Below are 21,528 nucleotides of genomic sequence, written 5' to 3'. Positions count from 1 at the left end.
CTCCCAGCCTCTGCACACCTGGGCTGAGGTCAGAAGAGAAAGGCACCAGCCTCTTGCAACGTGGAAATTCTGGGAGCTGGGGACTGTGCATTTCCCTCGGGGCAGAAAAAGCAAGCCTTTGCAGAGTCACAGTGCCCCTCTGCCTAACACCCTGACACAATGAATAGGTAGGCTGGAGGTACAAGATATTAATAGGCCCTGCAAAGTGCTGCTAAAGCAGCACACACATCTGTGGTGTTGCTTGCCTCAGCCAAAAGTGTCCCAAATTATGAGCACAACAGCAGAAAAGGATATCACAGCCTGATGTGCACTCGTGAGTGATTCTGCAATTTGAGAGATAATGGAGCAACAAGTGTGCAGACTGCAGAGCTCCCTGGCACCAGGACAGGCACCAAGGGGATATCCCTTCACTTCCTACTTCTCAGGAGAGATGGCCAAAGGGGAAGACACAGCCCCTTTGCTATCTCCTCTCAGGCCTCAGCTGCTCTATCAAGAGCCACTACAGAGGTGTCAGTAAATAGCAATGATGAAAATTCCTCCATAATTGTCCAAACAAGAGTCAAGTACCCCAACACAAAAGTACGGCCAGGGAGTGAAGCAATACATTATTCTTGCACAAGGCCAGACATAAACAAGCACTCCTGATGGGGCTGGGGCAAGGGCTTTGCCATCCATTAGCTACCTGCTGTGCATAAATGTCTTTGGCTGCATGGATGTACTGACATGGGCATGCTCATATGCTCTTCTTCTAAATAATGAGAACAGACAAAAATATGGACTGTTGTAGAAGCCACGAGAAATACCTGTAGGTGCAGTCCTGCAAGAAAGAGGATTTCTGGTTCTGGGCAGCTTAGAAGAAGTGGGAATAGCTGTTCAATGTAATTTTGTCTAATATCTGATCTCACCTATGGATGTCTGCACCAGGGAGATCAGGATTTTCTGACGTTCCAGGAAACTCTGTGCCACCTTGTGTAGTCTGGAACATTCCTTCCACTTTGCCATATACATAACATGACATATGTTCACTGGTTTTCACTGATGTCATATGATTGCATTATCCTTATCTGATTAGCAAGCTCAGGCATGCTTGGCTCGTGTTGTATCTCAATTAATTTTACTGACAAACATTGATGTACTAAATCCTGAAACAATGCCTACATAACTCCCCAGGGCATTGTTTTGATTCCACCCTGGAACAAGGTCACTCTCCTCTTGACGGATGGTTTTTCATTCTTTATCTTTTCCTAACAGTTGTTTCTTAAACAAGATTTTCACTGGCAATAAACAGAATAATGTTCGCAAACTGTTTCAAAATTTAATGTCTCCTGCCAGCTGTTGTTCAGAAGTTTAAAGTACATATTTTCATTTTAGTGCTTGTTGAATCCAATAGCCAAATACGGATTTGATGTCTAAAGGCTTCCTCTAACAACCTGAGTATGCTGCAAAACAGGGATGCAGATGTCGTGAGCACATGGTCTCCAAAGTAAGCCTGATTGCATTTGCAGATTGCCAAACGTACTGACCTGAAATTTTCTGACCGCTGTCAGTGCCCAGGCTGCACCTCTCCAGAGCACTGCATTGCTCCACCCTACACACCAGATGGGCACACCAGGTACTGCCAGCTACCTCTCACCACGGACAGCTGGGAGAACCTCTTGAGGAAGATGTGCTTTCACTATTGAAAGTATGAACCCTACTTGTTCATACCTCCCACCTGCTCGGGAGGACCATGGATCCTTTCCAGGATGCTTTTTTTACTCCCTGCCTTATCAGCTCTGCTGGAAGAGTTCTGAACTATTCCAGGATCCTGGCATGCTGCCTCACCCATCCTGCCTGCTGCTCACAGCACCACCCAGCCCATCCCACCACTCTATCATCCTCCAGTGACTATTACAAGACACTTATCTGGAGACCATGATTCTCCAGGCACTTGCACCTTTTGAAGCTTTTCATCCAGGGCACCTGAGAACTTGCCCCGCATGCTGGGTGGGTGGTGGGGGACTGTGGGCCTCTGCCAAGGGGTTCAGTTCCAGACTTACCTTCCAGAAAATGACCTGCAAGTGAAATGTAGAAAAAGTAGTATCCAGATCATCATCTGGTATAAATCAACAAAGCCCCACTAAAGACATTAAAGCTCTACTGGTTTACACCATCTGGAAATTTGGCCACAGGGGAGGACTTAATGTTTTTAGCCTTTATCACAGATATACATGGGATGGAAGGCTAGTGCCCTATCTGCTCTCAGCTAGTGTTACCAACCCCTACAGAGATCAATAGGAGCTCCCTGCTCACATCAAGAGCAGAATGATGCCCTAAAATTAGCATGTGTTTGAATCAGTGCATTGTATCTTGTTTGCAGATTAGTAGCACTGAGCAGATATTGAGGGCATCGGAAAGCTAGCCAGTTTAAACAAAATAAGAATTGACCTAAATTTCTGCTAAGCTGAAACTGATCTCTTTGGAAGGGAAAGAAAAAAGGTGTCCAGAAATACTCATATTTTGGTTCATTTGATTATTTCATGCACAGCTTCAGCAGACAAGAGGTAGTAAAATTCAGCACACTTGGACTGAACCAGGAGGTGTCGGGCTCCTGTCCTCAGAATGGAAGGTTTCAATTCTAATTTATAGACCAAACAGATAATGACAAATGGGCTTTGGGTGGTTTATCTAAATCCTCTAAAGCTGTGTCCATCAACTAGCTATAAGCTTGGGCAACAACTTGGTTAGTCAAGAATGTCTTGCAAAGACAAATCATATTTGCTGTGTAGTGTTACAGATATTTCTGCATCCTGTCTCACAACCACATTCTAAATAGCAAAACTGGGGGAAATCTGGAGTGAAACGAAAGTAACATGTTTATTCTTTATATTTATGGTGGCAATAAATTTCCTTAAGGTGCTGCCTTTTCTGTTTAATGCAGTGAGTACCAAATATGGGCTGGGTAATGGATGTTTTATGAATACAGCCTTGCCTCAAGCAATTGATTTCTTAATTAAAAAGATTAAAGATTGAAGCAGGCAAAATTAAGAAAGAAAAAAAAAACTACCATGAACAGGTTATGATTATATATCAGTTTCAGCAAGCTAGCGGGTAAATTACAATTATAACAGAAGATTTAATATAATTAAATCTTCAATAAACAGCCTCTTCTTTTAAGAACACTTGTGTAATATTTTACAATTTCTGTACTTTTCTGAAAGAAAAAGGTCCCACACTCTGCTTTGTAGTTTATATTACTTTAAACCAGACAAGACTTTTTATTTTTCTTTTTTTTTTCTTTGTCATTGTATATTTCTTTTTCTGTGGATAACATTTTTCCTGCTGGAAGAATGTAGAGGGTGTATGCAGAGAACTGTTTCCCCTAGGTCCTAGTGCACTTCCTCTATCTAAGCCATGAGCCAAAGAGTACCTGAGTGAATTGCTATTTCACAAAGCAGAAGTGTAAGCACTCTTCTTTTCTTTCTGCTGTTTTTTCATCCAGCTGTGCCTTTTTCTTGTTTATCATAGAGATATATATATTTTTTTTCATCTAATATAGCCCATGGGTGAATGATTAGAGACCCAGTGAAAAGCAAAATTACTGAGATGGACTGGTTACTAATGTGAGGTGTATTTGCTAGTGTATTTATCCACTGATTCCACTGTTATGAATAATACACATATTCATCACGCTGCTGCTTCAAGGGACAATGTTCTCATCCAGGCCCTCTGTGCATTTTAAGTAGCTGGGGCTTCCCCTGAGATCTGGGACTAAAGGGCTAAATTTATCTTTGGTGTAAACTCTACAGAGATCAGTGAAACCACTGAGACCTAGGATGAATCTGACCCAGGGAGAGAGACTCCCAAGAGCTCCATTTAATCTCTGTCACAGCATGAATTTCCCCAGGAATCACCATAGCCATCCATCTCTCTAACACCCATAATAAATAATTTACTCACAGATATAAGGAAGCACTTTGCCTCAATCTACTAATGATTTTAGCTCTGAAAGGGGCTCTGCCATGCTTAAACCCTCTTTACATTGCCTGAGAGATTCAAAGTGCCATTATGGTAAAATGAGATAACAAGAAATGAATAGGAGACAGTACAGTACAGTAATTATCAGCATTTCCACTGCAATTTTCAGGTGGATCTTCAACTATTTAAATATCCAAGTGAGATTCATCTAAAGTCTGTCTAGTCAACAGAGACCAACACTTCTAGAGGGGGTCTTTTTGTATTACAGATGGAGCCTGCGTGATCCGTAAAGGTTTTGACAGCTAAAGCTAAGTGGGATTAATCCCATTCCTAAATATCTGTTTGAACTCAGTCCTTTCTCGCCAAGCTTGGTGTCCCTCTGACACTTGCCTTGCGTAGCTCTTAAGCCACAGTGAAGGGGCAACAGTAGGACCTTGGGATTTGGCTTCATCCATCTGCAAACCCCACAGCTGGAAGCAGGATACAGTTGCAAATGTCTAGATAGTCCTCATCTCCAGAGGCCAGCTTCCAGTCTTGTCTACATCCCGGCCCAAGACCCGCTAAGTGTGGCAAGTGCAGCAGCAATCCTCAGAGTTGATGTCTTTGTAGCAGAGAAACGTACTTGCTGCAATCCCTTTCTCACTTGCACAAGGTCTGTCCTCTATTTGTCTGACTCCCATGCTACGTACATTTGAGGACTCTCCTCTCTAGGTCAAAATTACCTGCATGCTGGCTTTTCCTATCAAATGCTGTTCCAGTCTAGAAGCTTCCAATATAAGTCTTTCATGGCAGCTTTAATATCGCTGGTTAATTTCCTCCTTGATCTGCCCTTTTTTATTGCCCTAAGTAATTCATTTCCATCCCTGGCACTGCACCTTTTAAGAATTGATTTAAAATTAATACATGAATAAAACAGTATAAATAATGTATGGTTGCTGTATTTAATATTAATAGCCATTAAGTGAAGAAAAAAATTGCATACCTGCAGATGATTTGCAAAATCATTTTGTGGGGCCATAGTATTACATTCCAAAGAGAGACATTGAGGCTGCCCAATGCTTCCTATCAAAAGAGATTTTTTATTTCAGCTGCCTACAGATTTGTCAGACTTCTCTCCTGTAGAGATTCTTTTGAAAACAGACTTTTGCCTCAGAGTGAATTATTCACTGCTATGCACATTGTGGAAAACATCTCCCAAATAGCTCAGACATTTCTGTGAATGAAACAAGGCAGAAAAGTGTGTTGTCTGCTGGCATAAGACAAGCTAAGTGTGCAGAGTTAGTAGCACTGTGCTGTGGAGCAAGAACCAGGCAGAGACCTAGCCAGTCTGTCTTGCAATGCCCCTGTGAAAATTCATCTCCTGCCCCAAATCTGGCCTTGTGGAAGTGTTTGAAGCTCCCAAGCACTGACTTGCTGGAACACCTCCATACACATTTGCTTGCCGAGCAGTCCGTCCTCCTTTCTGTGCATCACAGCAAGCCTGGGCTCCTACAGCAGAGGTTCTCCCCTTGACCTGAGCTCAGTAGGCAAAAGGATCACACCAAGGAGAACCAGGATGGGGCATGAGGACAGGAGCCATGGCAGAAAATAAGACTGCAGGCTGGTAGGCAAGACCAGAAAGGTACACTAGCAATTAGAGAAGAGTCCCAATGTGGAGAAGAGACCAGGATTTAGTAAAACTGGGAATTAAGGAGAGTAAAATAGAGAAGAAAACACTGGGAGGGGCAGTGCCATTCAGAGAGATGCTGAATTTCCTACCACTGTGCATTTCAATGTGTCTTTGCACCTGTGTCCCATAGCTAGTGTGCACTACAGTGTACCCAGAACTTCTACAGGGCCATGACCTTCCCTGCTGCCCTGCCAGGAGAGCAAACAAGCAGAGACCTGGAGGTTTTGTCCTGGCTTTCAAACATACCTCTCTCTTTCATATGCTGTTTTATTCTGGAAGACGAACGGGGAGGCCCTGGCATTTAGGAACAGCTCTCCTCCAGAAAAACTGCCCTTCCTCATCCTGAGCATACACAGGGATCACACACCACTGGCCATCACACAGGTCGGATGAGCTGGGCTGGCTGTCAGGGATGGATACTAAGGGGAGAGAAAGGCTGGGATCAAGGAGACCAACATCCACAGGATATGTTTGGTTTCCAGTAAGCAAGGGGTTAATGCTAGTTGGAGCCCTCACACAGGTGTAGGGAGTCAGGGCCAGAACTGATGGCTGTCAAGGAGGGAACACAGGAAACTTTCACTCTTTAGGAAGGAAGGTGGAGGGAAGAAAGGATTGTTTACAATCTTGATGAACACAGGGTTTTGTCCATCAGTGCAGGGATTTCACCTTTAACAAGTCAGTCAAAGGCTCAGAGTTTTTTCACACACTTTTCCATGGTGCAGACCCAGCTCTGAAAGCTTTTCTTGTAGTGGCTTTTTCTTACCTGCTTGTGCAGTTGTCATCCCACCATGACCTCATGACTCCCTTGTCAGGTTCAGTGGGGAGAGAAGGAGCTTTATGTTGTTTTCACATTACAGAGACCCTGATCAAGTTTCAGCTGCAATGGCTGGGATGCTAGAAGCAAAAAAAGGATGTCCCAAAGACAATTTACATGCCTCTGTCGAGGTTTTGTGAATATGTTAATAATTTTTCTGTTTGTGTGTGATTATTTGTGAGGCTAAGACAGGAAGGTGCAAGTAGCGAGATGAGGCTAGTAGAGCTCAGAGGAGCTTCTTCCATGAATGAGTGCCTGCAGTGCCTCATCCATGGGTGATTAGTCCTCCTGCATTTTGTCTTGTCAGGAACCCTTCTGTGCTTTGGTCACAGCTGTTTCCATAGTCTCCCTAAGAAGAGAGGTTGCTTATTTATTCGTGGGTAACCTTCTCAGAAGTAGGCAATGAGGATTTCCAAATCATCCCAGTGGTGACAGTAAATTCCCAAACTCGCTGGATGTGTTTTGTATACTGTTCAATTGTTATAGCAGCCTGGCTTTAGAGGTAAACAACTTCTGTCATTGAACAGCATTTACTTCATCAAGACATACTTTAGCTACAAGGCTGTCCCATGATACAACTCAACTCCATCATATTCAGCTAAAGAAGTGGGACTCAGCACCTTCAGATGAAGAAGTAACACTAGCACCAAGAAATTAACGGCCAGATACTACAAGACATACCTGATTTATTGAAAATATTAAAATGTTTAAAATATTTATTTTATATTAAATAGTAATTTTGTTCAGAGATAATTTCATAGGGCAGAGCAAGGTGAGTAGACCCTTCTCAGCCCATGCCTACACTGTGTCTGATATCCAAGTGCAAACCCCTGACATCCAGGTGGGAGCAGGCTTGTCCGGAGCAGCCCAACGGGGATGAAGTGATCGTGCCCTGCAGAACAGCAGTTCAGATTTGGCAGAGGTCTGCAGTGATTTTTGCTTCCAGAGGGAAGCACAGACTGTTTCTGCACACAGTGACCGGCACCAGTTCCGCTGCACACCTGCCTGCCTGGGGCATGAGGAAGGGAGCTGACCCGCAAGGGCTGCGTCCCCAGAGGCCACTGTGGGGCCATGCCTTGTCCTGTGTGCCTAGAGAGTGGCAAACTGTGCCGGCAGACAGAGGGGCTGGGAGCCTTCGCCCACCCCTCCCACAGCACAGCCCTCCCTGTGCAGCCGAGGCCGCAGGGCTGGGGCCTTATATGGAGCAGGGAGCAAACATGGAGAGCGTGACTGTTTAAATGCCTGAAGCCTGAATCGCCACCGCTTTCTTGGAAGTTACGTGCTGCGCTTCCCGGGTGAGCGGTATGCTGACAAACAGTGCGCTTGTCAGTTCTGAGAAACAGAAGAGAATGAAATCCTAAGTTGCTGAGTTGCTCAACCTTTGCTGTGGTTTGGCAAGGAAAAAAATGTGTAGGAATTTTTTACAACTTCCTGCAAAGTGATGGATATGTCAACTAAGGAGCGAGGTATATTGGGAACACCTTAACATGTGAAGGAAAGGGGGAGCACCGGAGCCAGGTTTCAGCCAGAGGCGAGAAATGCTGCACATCCAAAAGATCAAGACAATCTGTAGGGATGGGGACTGCATGGTCTCAGCTTTCTGACAGCTTCTAAAAGTCACCCTCCTTCTCCTCTTCTGCTCCCCCAGTTTGCCTGACCTCATCTGCCCCTCAGTGACGCATCTCTGGTGCTGTCTAATGACCCCCCAGTCTCCTTCAAACCTCAGAAGCTTAGTGGAAGCTGCAAGAGTTAGATCTTCCCCAGCTCCAGAGAAACGTAAGAAATCCATGAGGAAGGACCACCATGCAGAACCACAGCAGCCAGTGGAGACGGAGTAGGTGTGTGGCTGAGAGCAGTCATGTCTGCTGGCATTGAGGGAAGCATGGAAGTACAAGGCACCCTCTAGTCCTTCCAAACAAAGGAACTTGAAGCGCAGAGGAAACAACTGACCACATTATCAGTGACAGCCAAAGTCAGATAAATGATTGCTGAAGTGAACTCCATGCTGGAATGGTACCAAAGGAATTTTAAGTTCCAAAGTTGTCTTCATCTGCACTTCCCATGTCATGGTTTGCCTGAGATCTCTCTCAGAGTCATCTCTACATTCACCAAATTATCTGGATCACTTGAAGGTCTGTCATGCCATAACTGGAAACTATATTCTGCTCCAAAATATGAGACTCTGAGAATCATGCCCTACTCCAAGTGTGAATGTCAAAGCACACACACAGCTGTGGAGACCTTTCTGGGCAGCCAGGCTGCTGCCTCAAGGAGGTTTTCTTCCTCTTGTTATCACAGGAGAAAAGAGGCTCCTTCCATAGCCTTCTGTGCTCCTTTCCCCTAGCAGCTGTCAGAGCCTCACGTTTTAGTCAGCTATTTTACAATAAGAAACACCTTTCCAAGCCTACCCTCATTTCATGGGTGCAGTGCCAGCTGTCAAAGCAAAACAAGTAGTTCTTTTCGCATGCCCTGTGGGCTGTGCATGCTGAGTCTGGTCCTCCAGCCTTTCCTAGCTCCAAAAGACACAAGCCTTGGCACGGGGGCCCAGAAGCTGTCCTGTTCTAGAGCTGCGGGAGCCTCTGCCTCGACGTGCATAGCAAACAAGTGTGTCCTGTTGAGTCCCTTCCCCAGCAGCCTTGAGGCTATGGTCTTGACTTTGACATGACCTAGTCATGCCTCTTGCCTGACTCCTGCATTGTTTCAAAGGCAGAATCCAAGGACTTGCTGTCAATTTAAAGCATTCGTCATCCTCTACCGCTCAGTCATTCTGCCACGGGGCTTGGGGGCAGCCTGAGCGTGATGCAGCAGTTCAGCTGCCGCAGGGCAGCAGATGCAATCTCTCTCCGGCACGTTCAGGTCTTGTTTGCGGTCAAACCTCTGCTCGTGCTGCGTGCAGATGGTGGCATGCGCCCACAGGAATCTGCCTAACAAATACACTCCTTTGCCAGCTGAGAAGGAAAGGGATTTGGGGGTGGAAAGGTGCTGAGCAGGAGCCATCATGCTTCTTACTTCCTGTCTAGCAAGCTGTCCAGCTCTACAGCCACTCTCACAGCTGTGGGCAGAGAGCCAGGCAGAAAACAAATCCCACTTCTCTGAACAGGGCTGTTGGTACCCAGCAGAGATGCTGAGATTCACCTGGAGCCCAGGTGGCTGCAGACAGCAGGACTGCAAATGCCCGGATACAACCTTTCCGGTGACTGCCTCCGTGCTGGGGCTGGGCTGGCAGCGCTGCCATGGCCAGCTCTCCGTCCTCACCATGAAGCAGCCTCACACCCAGTGACCCATCCCTTCCTCCCAGAAGGCCACTGTGGCTGTTTCTGAACTGCTGCCCGAGCAGCATGAGGCAGAACCGTGGCAGAGAAGGAGGCACAAGGGCCCGATGTTATCGACTCCGGCCAGCGAGCGGGCAGTGTAATCTGTCTGCTTTTGTTCCGTTCGCTTGGTGGTGTGCTCTCATTAGCCCCCCACCAACAGTCAACCTGTCAGCAGGTCTGCGCTCCAACTGCCTGACCTCTGACTTCCACTCATTCTTCCACAAATTAATTTCCCAAATTGACAAATTAAAGTGCACAGTATGCCCAAGGTCACTAAATCACACTGGGTTCTGGTAAATGTCAACTAGCGTCGAGGGGAGAAAAGGGGAAAAAAAAAGGAAAAAATAGGGGGAGGGAAAGCATAGAGGGTGAAAAGGGATAAAGGAAAAAAAAAAATACCATATTTGTTTGAAAGAAATGGACAAAATCTCTGAACTGTAGTTTCCCATTTGCAGAGGATGATGCTATGTGAGAGCAATTAAAATGGAGGCTGACAGCTCACCCGGCACACGAGAAGGGCTGAAACAAGACTGGCCAGATCTCTGTGCCCCATCAGATCACCCTGATGGCTTCCCAAAATGGCCTTGGCTGGCCCACAAACATGGTGAAACTGTGAAACCTGGGCTGGGTCTCATCTCACTTACAGTGCCACCACACTGACACATTGCAGTTGGGTTTTTCCTGACTTCTGTCAGTCAAATGGAAATGCCAGCCAGAGTCTGGGCACAGATTTTAGGAAAGCCAGTGCACACAGATACCCAAGGAGAGGGCAGAAGGGCAGACTGACATTGGGAAGCCCCAGGGAGTAAAGAGCATTTACCATTGCACCAACCCCCACTAAGCCTCGGGTGCCAGCCAGCAAGACGTGGCCACAAGGAACCTGTAGGGACATCAGCCCCATGATGCCACTGTCACCACAATCTTCCCCAAAGACCAAACTAATGCCTTTCTGCCACACTCTGCCCATGAGTGACCATAAACCCTGCAATCCTCAGAGTATCCATGGTCAGTTTGTATTTGTTCGTTTGCCAGTGTTGTCTCTGAGCTCATGCTTTCCTCCCCACTGCATTTACCCACTGCTTATTTAGAGAAAGCCCCTGTGTCACCTCGCAGCTGCCGCTCACTGGGTGATGGAGACCCGAGCTGATAAGATCCTCTGATGCTCCTAATAGCCTGTCTCTGCACCTGCGCTGCCAGGGCTTCATCTTTCTTTACCACAGCAGACAGCAGTGCTCCAGGGGAGATCTCACCCCTCTCCAGTGGCATTATTACTTCCCTGCCTCTTGGGAAGGCTGTAACTCATACACCCTACACTCACATTTGTCTTTTTCATGGTGGCATGATATCTCTGCTTCTTAGTTAGCCCATCAACTAATACACCCAAGTCTTTCTCTTCTACGCTTGTTTTGAGCTGATAAGCTTTCAGCTTATAGTGGAAATTCGTGTTATTAGTCCCTAAGTGCATGACCTTGCACTCTGTAATATTGAATTTCATCCCTTTTCTATTAGTCCAGCCCTCAAGGTCAGTCAGTGCTTCCTGTATCATGCCCTGATCTTGCATAATAACTATGGTCCCAAACTTGCTCTCATCTACAAATTTCATCCACACACTCCTACATTCCATCAGATGGCCATACTGAAAATGTTAAGCAGAATCAGACCCAAGATTATTCCTTGAGCAACTGTACAAGCAGTCTCCTCCTCCAGCTTGATCATCCCCACACCAACATCACTTGTATTCATCCCCTTCTTAGCCAGACCTCCACACACTGTTCTTGTGCCTAACCCCATCATTCCCCATTGAATTAATAATTTCCCATGTGGTGTCACATCAAATGCTTTGCTGATAGTCAGATCAACTGTGTTTCCTTTACAAGGAAAATCAATTAGCTTTCTCTGATAAGATATCAGATTCTTCTGGCACAATTCACCTTTGACAAAACCAGGCAGCAGACAAACAATCTTGCTTTTTATTTGTGTCTTTTTTTCTACAGACTCCAAAGACGTTTGCCTTGGACAGAGTGCTGATGAAAGCACGCTGGCTGTGCAGACACAAGCAGCGATCGTTGTTCCATTAGTGGTGTTTTCATCTAGGAGGACACAAGAAGGAAAGCACTGCTGTTGCAGCGATCCTTCCTTTGCCCTGCTTTCTGCAGCCCTTCTCCTTCTACAGCGTGGGCATAGCAGCATTTGGCATAACCCCTGTCCAAATCAAGGTATTGTACATAGCGAAGAATTTGCCTACACAACCAAAAATTGGTGTTCATTAAAAACACTAAAGAGCAGACTAAGACTAGACACTCCTGTTCCATTCTCCCTACACATGGCACCTCGTGGTCCTGCTGAAATCCTCAGGACTGTTCATAGAGTAAACTATTACTCTATAAACTGGGTTCAGTGGCTGCCATCTGGAGAAATTTTATGGCTTGCCTGAGTTGTTTCTATGATCACTACAGACAGAGGTCAGCAAATATGAGCACTCAGCCTACATTTGTTATCCTCATTGTTTTTGTTGCTTATCAGAGAACTCTCCCAAGGAGTTATGCTTTCAACAGGCTCCACTGTAGTGTTGTCAGTGCCATCCTATCATTCAGGAAAGCATTGAGAAGGGGAGAACTGAGGTTTTACTCTTGCTGCATGAAGACAAAACCACCAGTCTGTGATTCCTTGAAACAATTTTGTGATTCTGTAGGGCTAAATTCTGCATGGTCTGCTGTACTGGGCAAGAGGTTAGGGAACTGACTCCACAGGCAGGATATGAAATGTTGTAACCCTGGAGAGTTATTCCATGGTTGCATTGTGGCTCTTTGAAAGGGATCCCTGCACCATTCACTCTGTAAGCAAAAGACAAGGAGAAATGACAGCTCTCATCCATTCCCATTTTCTCTTTCTCAGGCATTGGTCCTGACAGCACAAGGAAAAAGTTGGGTCTTCTCCCTCCAAGGTCAAGCAATGCTTCTTGAAGGAAAGCATGGCATACATTCTCTTAAGTCTTAGAGGACAGCACTATGGTTTTGAACAGAAATCTCTCTGGGTTCCCCCTGATCACCAAGTCTCTGCTCTAACTTGCAGGTGGGTGGGCATTTACTGCTTCTCTCTGTCACGGGCAGCTGGAGCTACATAGGGAGGGACAAAGACTCTGCCTGTCAATGCTCAGCATTTGCTGCAGTGAAAAACTCATCAGTCAAACAGTCCTGTATATTTTTATGTGTTTGGATAAAAGATGGAATCTTCCTGTTAGATGTCTGAGGGGAATGCTTAGGCACCTTCATTCCCTTGCACCGGCATGTAATCTGGGTTAAAGATCAGCAGAATAAACTCCTAGTCCTAACTCATCTGAGCATGGTTGGGCAGGTATGAATCTGTGCATTTCACATGGAAACTCCTTTCTTCTTCCCTGCTCCCACAAGGTAAAACACAGAGTAAAAGCAAATCAGCATCTGAAGAATTTTGTTGGTCTTGGGAGGGGAATTTTTATAATGGTTTATCTGCTTCCCTATAACAATGACATTGTACCTCTCCAGCCAGCAGTTCAGCTCATAAAATATGCTCATCTGAGTAAAAAATTAGTGTCACCCAGAAGTTTATGCATTACTTTTAAGACCTCTAATTGATTCTGCTGCTCTGATATCCCCTTGCATGGGATTCCAGAGCCTAGAAACAGGCAAATGCTCTGGCACCAGCTGTCTTAAGCCTAAATCTAGTCTCCACCAAAAGTCTGGCATTAGATGTCTTCTCATTTTACATGTTTGCATTTTTAAAACAACATTCCACAGTTTTGAGGCTACTGGAGGCTGGCTGAAGAATAAATCTGGTGACCTACAACCTGAGTCTTACCCCAGGAGATGAAAAGCAATGACCACGATAGAAAAGAAAGCTGGAACTGTTTCTTTGCATCAGCTCTGGAGAGTATGCGCCTCCCAGCACATGGATATAAATTAGCGTGACCATGTCATTTATTCTTCTGGGTCCAGGGACCTCTCCAATATAAGTAAAGGAGGGTGTTTTGTTTCCATGTTGGTTGAAACACATAAAATTCTACCCTCTCTTCTTAATACTGCACTTAGTGCTGCTGCAGTTATCTTGCTGCTGCTCATGACAACATCCTCCTGCATGCTGCCTTTCCACAAACCACACTGCGCAAATGGGAAAGGCAGACACAAGTGGACAAGTCTTTTACAGCAGCTACTTAGCCAACACAGCTGGAAGTCCCATGGCACCAACCAGAATCACCTCTCCCATCTTGTAACATGTAGTGATTTTAATTTAAGAGAGATCAAGCCTCACTCCTTAGTCCTTGCATCCGTTTTCACAAAACACAGGAAGTGAAAACCACAAACCACAGAGAATGTAACAAAATTCAACCAGGCTACCAGTTTAAACCTCTAGCCTGGAGCTGGCAGACACACTCTAGATTTACCCTGGTGAATGTGAAATCAGCATTTCAACCTGTTTCTTTCACAGCTAGCTGTGATTAGAGTCTGCACCTGGGATTTGCTGCTTTCAGTGTTGTAAAATAAAGCACAAAAAAAGCAAACACATTAGTGAAACACAGGCACAGAAAAGAAAGGCAAGAGCACTTATTATAATCAAAACTTTGCACTTCATGTCACCAAGTGGACTTGTCAGTCTCACATGCATAGCCAAGGAAATCAACCCTAGACCCCAGAAATTACACTACGTATCATATAACCTGCTGGCATATTAATACTCTTTCCTTTTAAAATCTTTGCTCTCCCTTTGGAGCCTGCCCTCTCACTGGGGATCAGACTGACACATTATAGGCTCAGTTTTCTTTCTGAGCTGACACCTCGTCCAGGAAGGGCTGGCTAGGATGTCAGTCTTTGGAGGGTACATAGAAAATTCCAATGTGCAATTTGCATATCATCACTTTACTGGAAGGTACCATAAGAAGAAATAAATATTTCTGTCTTATAGGGCAATACCTTCAGCTTTTAGCCAGCAAATCAGACTTGAATTAAAAAAAAATAAACAAAACCCAAGCTTGCACTGAGTTTCACTAGGTGACCATCTTCTCAATAATGTCAAGCTGAGAAAAAGTCAGTGCAGAAAGAACCATCTCCCTTTCCCCTTCTCCCCACATCTATTTATGGAAAATGTGGAAACTGAAATATTGACCTTATTTTAGGTGACTCCAGTTGTCAACCTTTTGAAACCTTCCTGAAAAGCTACCTATAAAGAAAAAAAACCAAAAAACTGTATAAAATGAAGTCTAGAATGATAAAATAGGAACAGAAAACCTGAGGAACTGATTAGTTGCTTTCATCTTCTTCCCAACATGTAGACTTTGGTCACAGAAAAATCACTACTGAAAACGATAAACTGTGGGGTTTTTAAACAGAGCAGATGATTACATAATTATAGCAATATAATATCACCTCATAGTTATACTTGCAAGTATTTTTACCATGCAACAGAGACTTCATTTCTCCCATCACATTGTGAGTGTACACTTGTATGGACATGGAATTAAATAAACTCGGAGGAAAAGCTGCACCTGGACGCCAGCAGCCACATACTCATAGCAGTGACCTTTCTAGGGAGCCCCCTTGTAGGAGCTCAGGCTGACTGGTGTCTGGGAAACATGTGCCTCTCTTCTCCACAGGTGGGTCCTCTTAACTCAGCAATGAGAGTAAAGTCCACAAGCAGGTCAGCTACTACTGGTGTCTAATTTACAGACCAACCTTTGGACGATGTCTGTGGTCAAGAGAGGGATGAGCCTCAGCTTGCTCCCAGGACCTCAGCAGATCCAGCAGGCAGCCCAGTAGCATGTGGGGATAGGAAAACATTACCAGCAGCTGTGGAGAGAACATGCCCTGACAGAAATTTTGACACCTCTTTTGAGCAGTGTCCACTCCACCTAATACAAAAAACAAAAACAAAAAAAAAAAGCAATGCTACGATTTTGTCATCTTCCACAATTCCCTACCTCATACCACCCTAAAAAGACAGAAGACAGAATTCTCTTGACTGCTGAAGAAGAGATGTGAAAAATTGAGTTATTTGCACCTTCTCAACACCACCACGTTCCCCCATAAAGCCTACCAGAATACAGCCCTCAGTGACCTAGACAAATTTACAAGGGGCAAGCCATATAAGTTTTTAAAAGTGAAGAATTTGAGAAACTACCTACATTCTGTTTATTCTATGATCTGTTTGTACATGTTTTGGATCTTCTTGCACAGGAAAGGTATTACCTCACAGACACTTACCACTGGAAAGCAAGCATTAAAATTAACTCAAACTTGTATTATCAGGACAGATGAAGGATCAGGAATATATGAGCACTTTTCTCACAAGTTTTGTTGAGCAAATTCCTTTCTCCTTAGAGTTACTTGCAGAAATGGTACAGTGTGACTGTTTCAGGAGTCTGTTTCCTCTGGACAGCAACACCCATATGACCACCATAAGGGTGCTTAAAAAATCAGCATGACTTACACCAAGGAGGCATAGCTGTGTGCCCAAGAAGAGTTTCTTGCATTTTGCATCTTAAAAATGGGGTGTGTTCCAAGTTAAATCCTTTTGTCTTCATTCTTCTATCCATAAAGCAGAAAGTAAGAAGATTGTGACTCTGAAAAGTAGCTTTACATATAGAGACAGTCCTCCATGTCTGAGACCATCCAGAGGTTTACAGCCCTGCAGCTCTGAATCCATCTGTCTCAATGGCTTTGTCCCTACTGATTTTGACATGGTTTTGCTGCAGTCCCATTGTCACTTTCCTACTGGCCAGGCCTCTAAGGGCCTGACTTGTGTCAGACAGAAGCATTTTAAAACCTCATTCCAGATCTCTGCAGCTAATACTGTACATGGCTAGCACAGCTAGGTGAATAAGGACACAGCTCCAAGCTGACGATAGAATCTCTCCTCTCATTCACTGAATACCAGCAAAGTCTGTGTGTCTTCAGCTAGTTAACTTCTTCTGTAAGAAGACTTTTTTTCCCCAACAATTAAATAAAAATGACCCCTAAGTCAATTTACTGACTGGTAATGACTGTACCTTCCTTCCAGTTTCTCTCCTGTGATTATTTGTGGCCAGGAGAGGCCATGCAGATTTAATTAGTGGAAATAAAATGTGGGAGTTCTGTATCTATGACATTGCTGTTGTTCTACAAGGATCAGTTTCAGAGGTTCTCCTAATGTTATGAAGTTGCATCCTTCAGGTTTAGGGGCTGGTATATCATAAGCACAACTTTTCTCTGAGGTACTTCCTTTGTCTGATTTAGTCTTATGTTGAGGTTGGGACCAAGGTGCCAAGGGAACATCAGTCCACATTGCGCTGTCTGAAGGCACCCAACAGCAGGATAAGATCAACTCTCTCAGCACAGTAGCAACTGAAGAGAGAGTCTAGAGGAGCTCTGAGGAGCAAGCCATCTGTCTTGCTTTTCTTTTTACCAGGCAGCATGAGAAATGCTTGCCCTTTCTTACATGCTTTTCACTCTCTTTTGGGGGGTTGCTCTATCTCACCACATTTGCTGATCTGGGCAATCTCAGTGCAGCCAGGTGTGCCTCACATCAGAAAAGCAATGCGTGAGCTGCTGATCTGCAGGTGAGAGCCCCCAGCTGTATGTGCTGTTCAGCCCTACTGCCCAGCAAACTCAGTGGGAGTGGGACAGCATTCCTGCTGCAAAAGTTCAGCGAGGAACCACCTTAAACTGAAGGCTGTCAGATTGCCACCAGCATACCGTGCTCCATCTCCAACACTGATAGGTGTAGGCAGCCTGTATTTTGTGGGTTTATTTTTTCCCAGGAGGCATAATCTGGTCCACAGTGTTTTCCCTGTTCAGTAAGATGACCCCATCTTTGAGGAGGAACTGGGATTTCAGTCAGGAAATCTCTGAATGGTATCTAAGTACTTTTCAGCATCAGCTATGGTTCACTATGTAGTTTCATCCAAAGATGAATCATCCTCAAAGATAAACACCCTGGGTGGGGCATTGATGGGTCTCCCTCCTTGCCCCCACCCCCAGTGCTTTGAATACTGCAGTGTTTTGATTTTTAAAACATATGTCTAACAAATGTAGCAGTGATAATGAGGAACATGTCAATCTGCCATGTTTCCTGTTCAAATTTCCGTTTTCATTTCTAAAGTTCAAGTACATCTTGATCCCCGCAAGATAAACATGAGCAAGTACAACAGAAATGTGAAGAGGTAAGAGCTCAGAGCTGCAATGAAAGCCAGAACCACTGCACAACACAGCCAGGCTCTTCTGGGGCATAAGACTGGCCCAGAAGCCCCAAACACCCTGATGAACCATTTAGGTTGAAGGACCTGATCCCCAGTTTTGGCAGGGCCTGTGCACTGCCCCAGCGAGTCTTGTTGTGTTCAGTTCCTAATAGATTTGCTTTCTGCTGCCAAAGAGACAGTGAAAGTTCCTGTGGTCAAAATCTCTGCTTCCCTCTCATGCCCCAATTGCATCTAACAATTTTCTTAAATTTACTTGAGGACCAAGGACCACATCAGCTGCCATTTTAAGTGCCTGAACTGCCATGTGCTGTGTCTTTGTTGCCCAGAGTCCTGCCTGCCTCCATGGCTGATGCAGAGACTACACAAACAGCACAGGGCACTACCACACATAACGTGAGCACACGTGCCATCCTTCCATGTAGGTGGGGTGATGTTTCAGGAAAGAGATGATAGAGAGACACAATATCCATGGAGAAACTCCTCTTTCACCAGCCAGACAGCTAAAACTTTACTAACAAGAAAATGCTATCCACATCTCTTAGACCACACTCTTCAGCTTTTTCATTAAAAGAGAACACTTTGAGTCATTCTTTCAACCACAGGCCAGTTCCTAGAGTTTGTGAGTCAATTAGATCAGTCCATCCTGACACACTTCTCTATGGTTTTGATTCTGAGAACACCTTCACTATGCTTAAGATTAGAAATTATAAGTAATGTAAAAATCTTGGGGGGAAGGGAAAGGAGAGAAGATGGCTGTCTAGGTTTATGAGAGCTATATTCAGAGATTTCAGAAGAATGGTAAACAGCTATAGAAAAGTTGACTGGTCTTGTCAAAAGCCCTAATGAAAAAATATGGTCCAGATATCACGGAAGTAAAGGCAAGGAGATAAAATATGAAAGTGCTATCAAGAGATGACGTCTGAGATGAAATCTTGTCCTGCTTGCCACAACCATGAGCAGTTAAGTAACCAAATTCTGTCTATCACCAATAGGTCAGAATAGATAAGGGCAGTCCACTTAAGCTATTGTTCATCTGTTCATGGCAATCTTGGAGACCAACCAACCTTCTGGTAATGAGCATTATCTACCACCACAAGTTCCTCCTTGTCCTCCTCGCAGTCATGCATTTCAGAAGTGCCACAGTGCCAGCATCTGGAGTTGTCTCTTTCTCCAAAGAACACTCAGCCATACTGCTGTTTTGACAATCTTCCCATTTGCATGCAATCAGAGAAGGTTTCCACTGATCTCAGCTATTCTTATGCAGTCTAACATGGCCAAATAACCAGCCTTAAGAAATGAGTTAAACACATTTGTCTCCTATCCCGGCTTCACCGGTGCTGGGATTTTTTCTTAACATGAAGTAGAACACATAGGTGTCCAGTGTCATTTGGGATGTCTCTGGGCATCCAGCACATCTAGGGAACAGCTGCACCCTTTGGGAGTGCGAGTTGGATGCCAGGTGGGTGTGGGGAATTGCACTGCATGCCTCTGTGTGGGTACTACATTTCTTCCTCCCTCTGGGCTGAGCTACCAGGCCTCTAAGTAACCACATTTGCTTCTCCTACTCTAAAAATGCTGATGATGTCTTTTAAAAAAACTTCAGTACTTCAGAATAATCTTGTCTTATATCTCCTGATAAGCCCTGATTTTAAGCACTTTCTCAGCTGTTTCTACAGAAAACAGTAAATATCAATAGAGCAAATATCAAGACAAAACTGTAGAATCTGGCAATGGAACACCCAAAATCCCCATCCTTTTAAGACAACAGCCCTTTATTAGTAACAATGAACTTTCCTCTGTCAAATCTTTCAAATTAACAATAGTCACAATGATGTCAATTATTTATTAGCAATGCACTGGGAACCAGAGATTGATTGTTGCATTATAATTTATCAACAGCTACTCCTGCTAGAGAAAGGGAAGAATCACTTATAGAGCTGGACACTGTGACATCTGGGCTGGCAGGGGTCAGTCTGGCTGCCTCTTGCTTAAGGTTGAGCTGACTGATCAAGTGTCACAGCCAAGGTGACCCTGCAAACCCATGGCTTAGGAGGGATTACAGCACAGCAAGATCCTTAGCGATAGTCGCTCTTGCCCTCTGAACCCTAGACCCTATGGCTCCTCATCAAAATGTGACCTGCTCAGATAAAAATATCCAGTTTTTTTTCACTCTGGAGCAACTGGCTTAAAAAATGACTAGAGCCTGGTCTTGTTCTGTTTTCAGTGAGCAGCACAATTTTCCTCCTCTGCCTGTGTTACTTTCAACATGCTGCTACTGTTAAAACTAAATAGCTAACTTGCCAGCCAAGGACACTGGAAATGAGAATGTGCCCAATCAGCACATAGTGACATAAGCACATATCATCATATAATCAGCACATTTGGCAAAACCAAACCAGTCAGTCCTTTAGGTTGCATCCAGAAAAATCACCCTCTCCCTGAGAGCACAGGAGGAGCAGGCAGCACACCGGGCTCACCAGAGCCAGTATCTCTCAAAAAGTACTGCCTGTGCATCACAACCCACGTGCATGTGTGGTGAACAAACCAAGTTTTGTGAGCAAGCAGCTCAAGGGTTCAGACACACAGCTTGCGTGCGGGGCTTATGGAGTTGCTATATGTCAGTCAAACCTTTGTAATTGTCCATGTCTGTGTTTTCAATTTGTTTCAGTTCAAGCTTCTTTCAGCAAGTTTTCAGGCAAATTATATTACCTCACATCTAGGGCAGACCAAAACCATGCATGGCAAACAGCTACCAAGTTTGCCACAGCTCAGCTGACACATGGCTTGTGTACGAGGGCACTACGCAGAGGAGGCTCGCACGATCAGGTGAAAACAAAGAATGGTGGTAGTGAAGAGTACCTCAGTCCTTTAACATTTTCTTTCTGAAATCCAGAAGACTCAGGAGGTTGTATGCCACTGAGATATATTCTCAATATGAAGTCTTTCACTGGAAGTTTTGCTGCCTGGAGCTAGAGAAACCTAGGAGCTGGGCATGGAGTAGTAAAGTATTCTCTGCTTCAAAGCAAAGCACTGTTTGTGGAGTCCTTAATGATGTAGTAGGCAATCCTTACTATGAAATCATAAACTTGACACCACTGAATGCTGGGGCTGCACAGGATCTGAGTTCTCAAGATGTAACCATGGTGATTACAAAAAAAAGCTGATGTCATAACATTTCCAAATTTCTCAATAAGATGTTGAATATGCTCAGTTTTGATTAAGGCTGTAATACAGCCTATGCATCATCAGTGACTTCCTGCACGTGAGGAATATCCATGGCAATTCAAAGCTAAAAAAAAAAAGCCCATCACTCTGCCAAGAGGAATTGCATAGGGAAATGCTGCTATCTGAGGACAAGGGAGCTGAGAGATCCCATTTAAGCTGGAAGAAGATTGACCACATTTCCACCATGAAATGCCTACCTAGGGCACCCAGACTTGGAAGTCTGTTTCAGTTTCACTTCCCATCAGAGATCACTGCAATCACAGCTCCACACCATAACTTTAAGCATTTGACTTTCTTTCTGTATCTTGACATCCTGTCTCTAAAGAAAAGAAGTAACTCTAGA

At 44.6% G+C, this 21,528-nt stretch overlaps 1 long non-coding RNA gene across 1 annotated transcript; it reads right to left on the bottom strand.

Annotated features, from left to right (window-relative positions):
• Positions 1-11,701: 11,701 nt before the first annotated feature.
• On the bottom strand, positions 11,702-20,996 carry LOC111927032 (uncharacterized). Its single transcript, XR_015283420.1, has 2 exons — positions 20,820-20,996; positions 11,702-15,635 (listed from the first exon to the last, which is right to left on the bottom strand). It is a non-coding gene; the product is annotated as an uncharacterized LOC111927032 (long non-coding RNA).
• Between the last annotated feature and the right edge of the window lie 532 nt (positions 20,997-21,528).

The sequence above is a fragment of the Cyanistes caeruleus genome, chromosome 2, assembly GCF_971803275.1.
Source record: "Cyanistes caeruleus chromosome 2, bCyaCae1.hap1.1, whole genome shotgun sequence".
Classification (NCBI taxonomy): domain Eukaryota; kingdom Metazoa; phylum Chordata; class Aves; order Passeriformes; family Paridae; genus Cyanistes; species Cyanistes caeruleus.
This window is presented reverse-complemented; position numbering and strand designations above follow the sequence as displayed.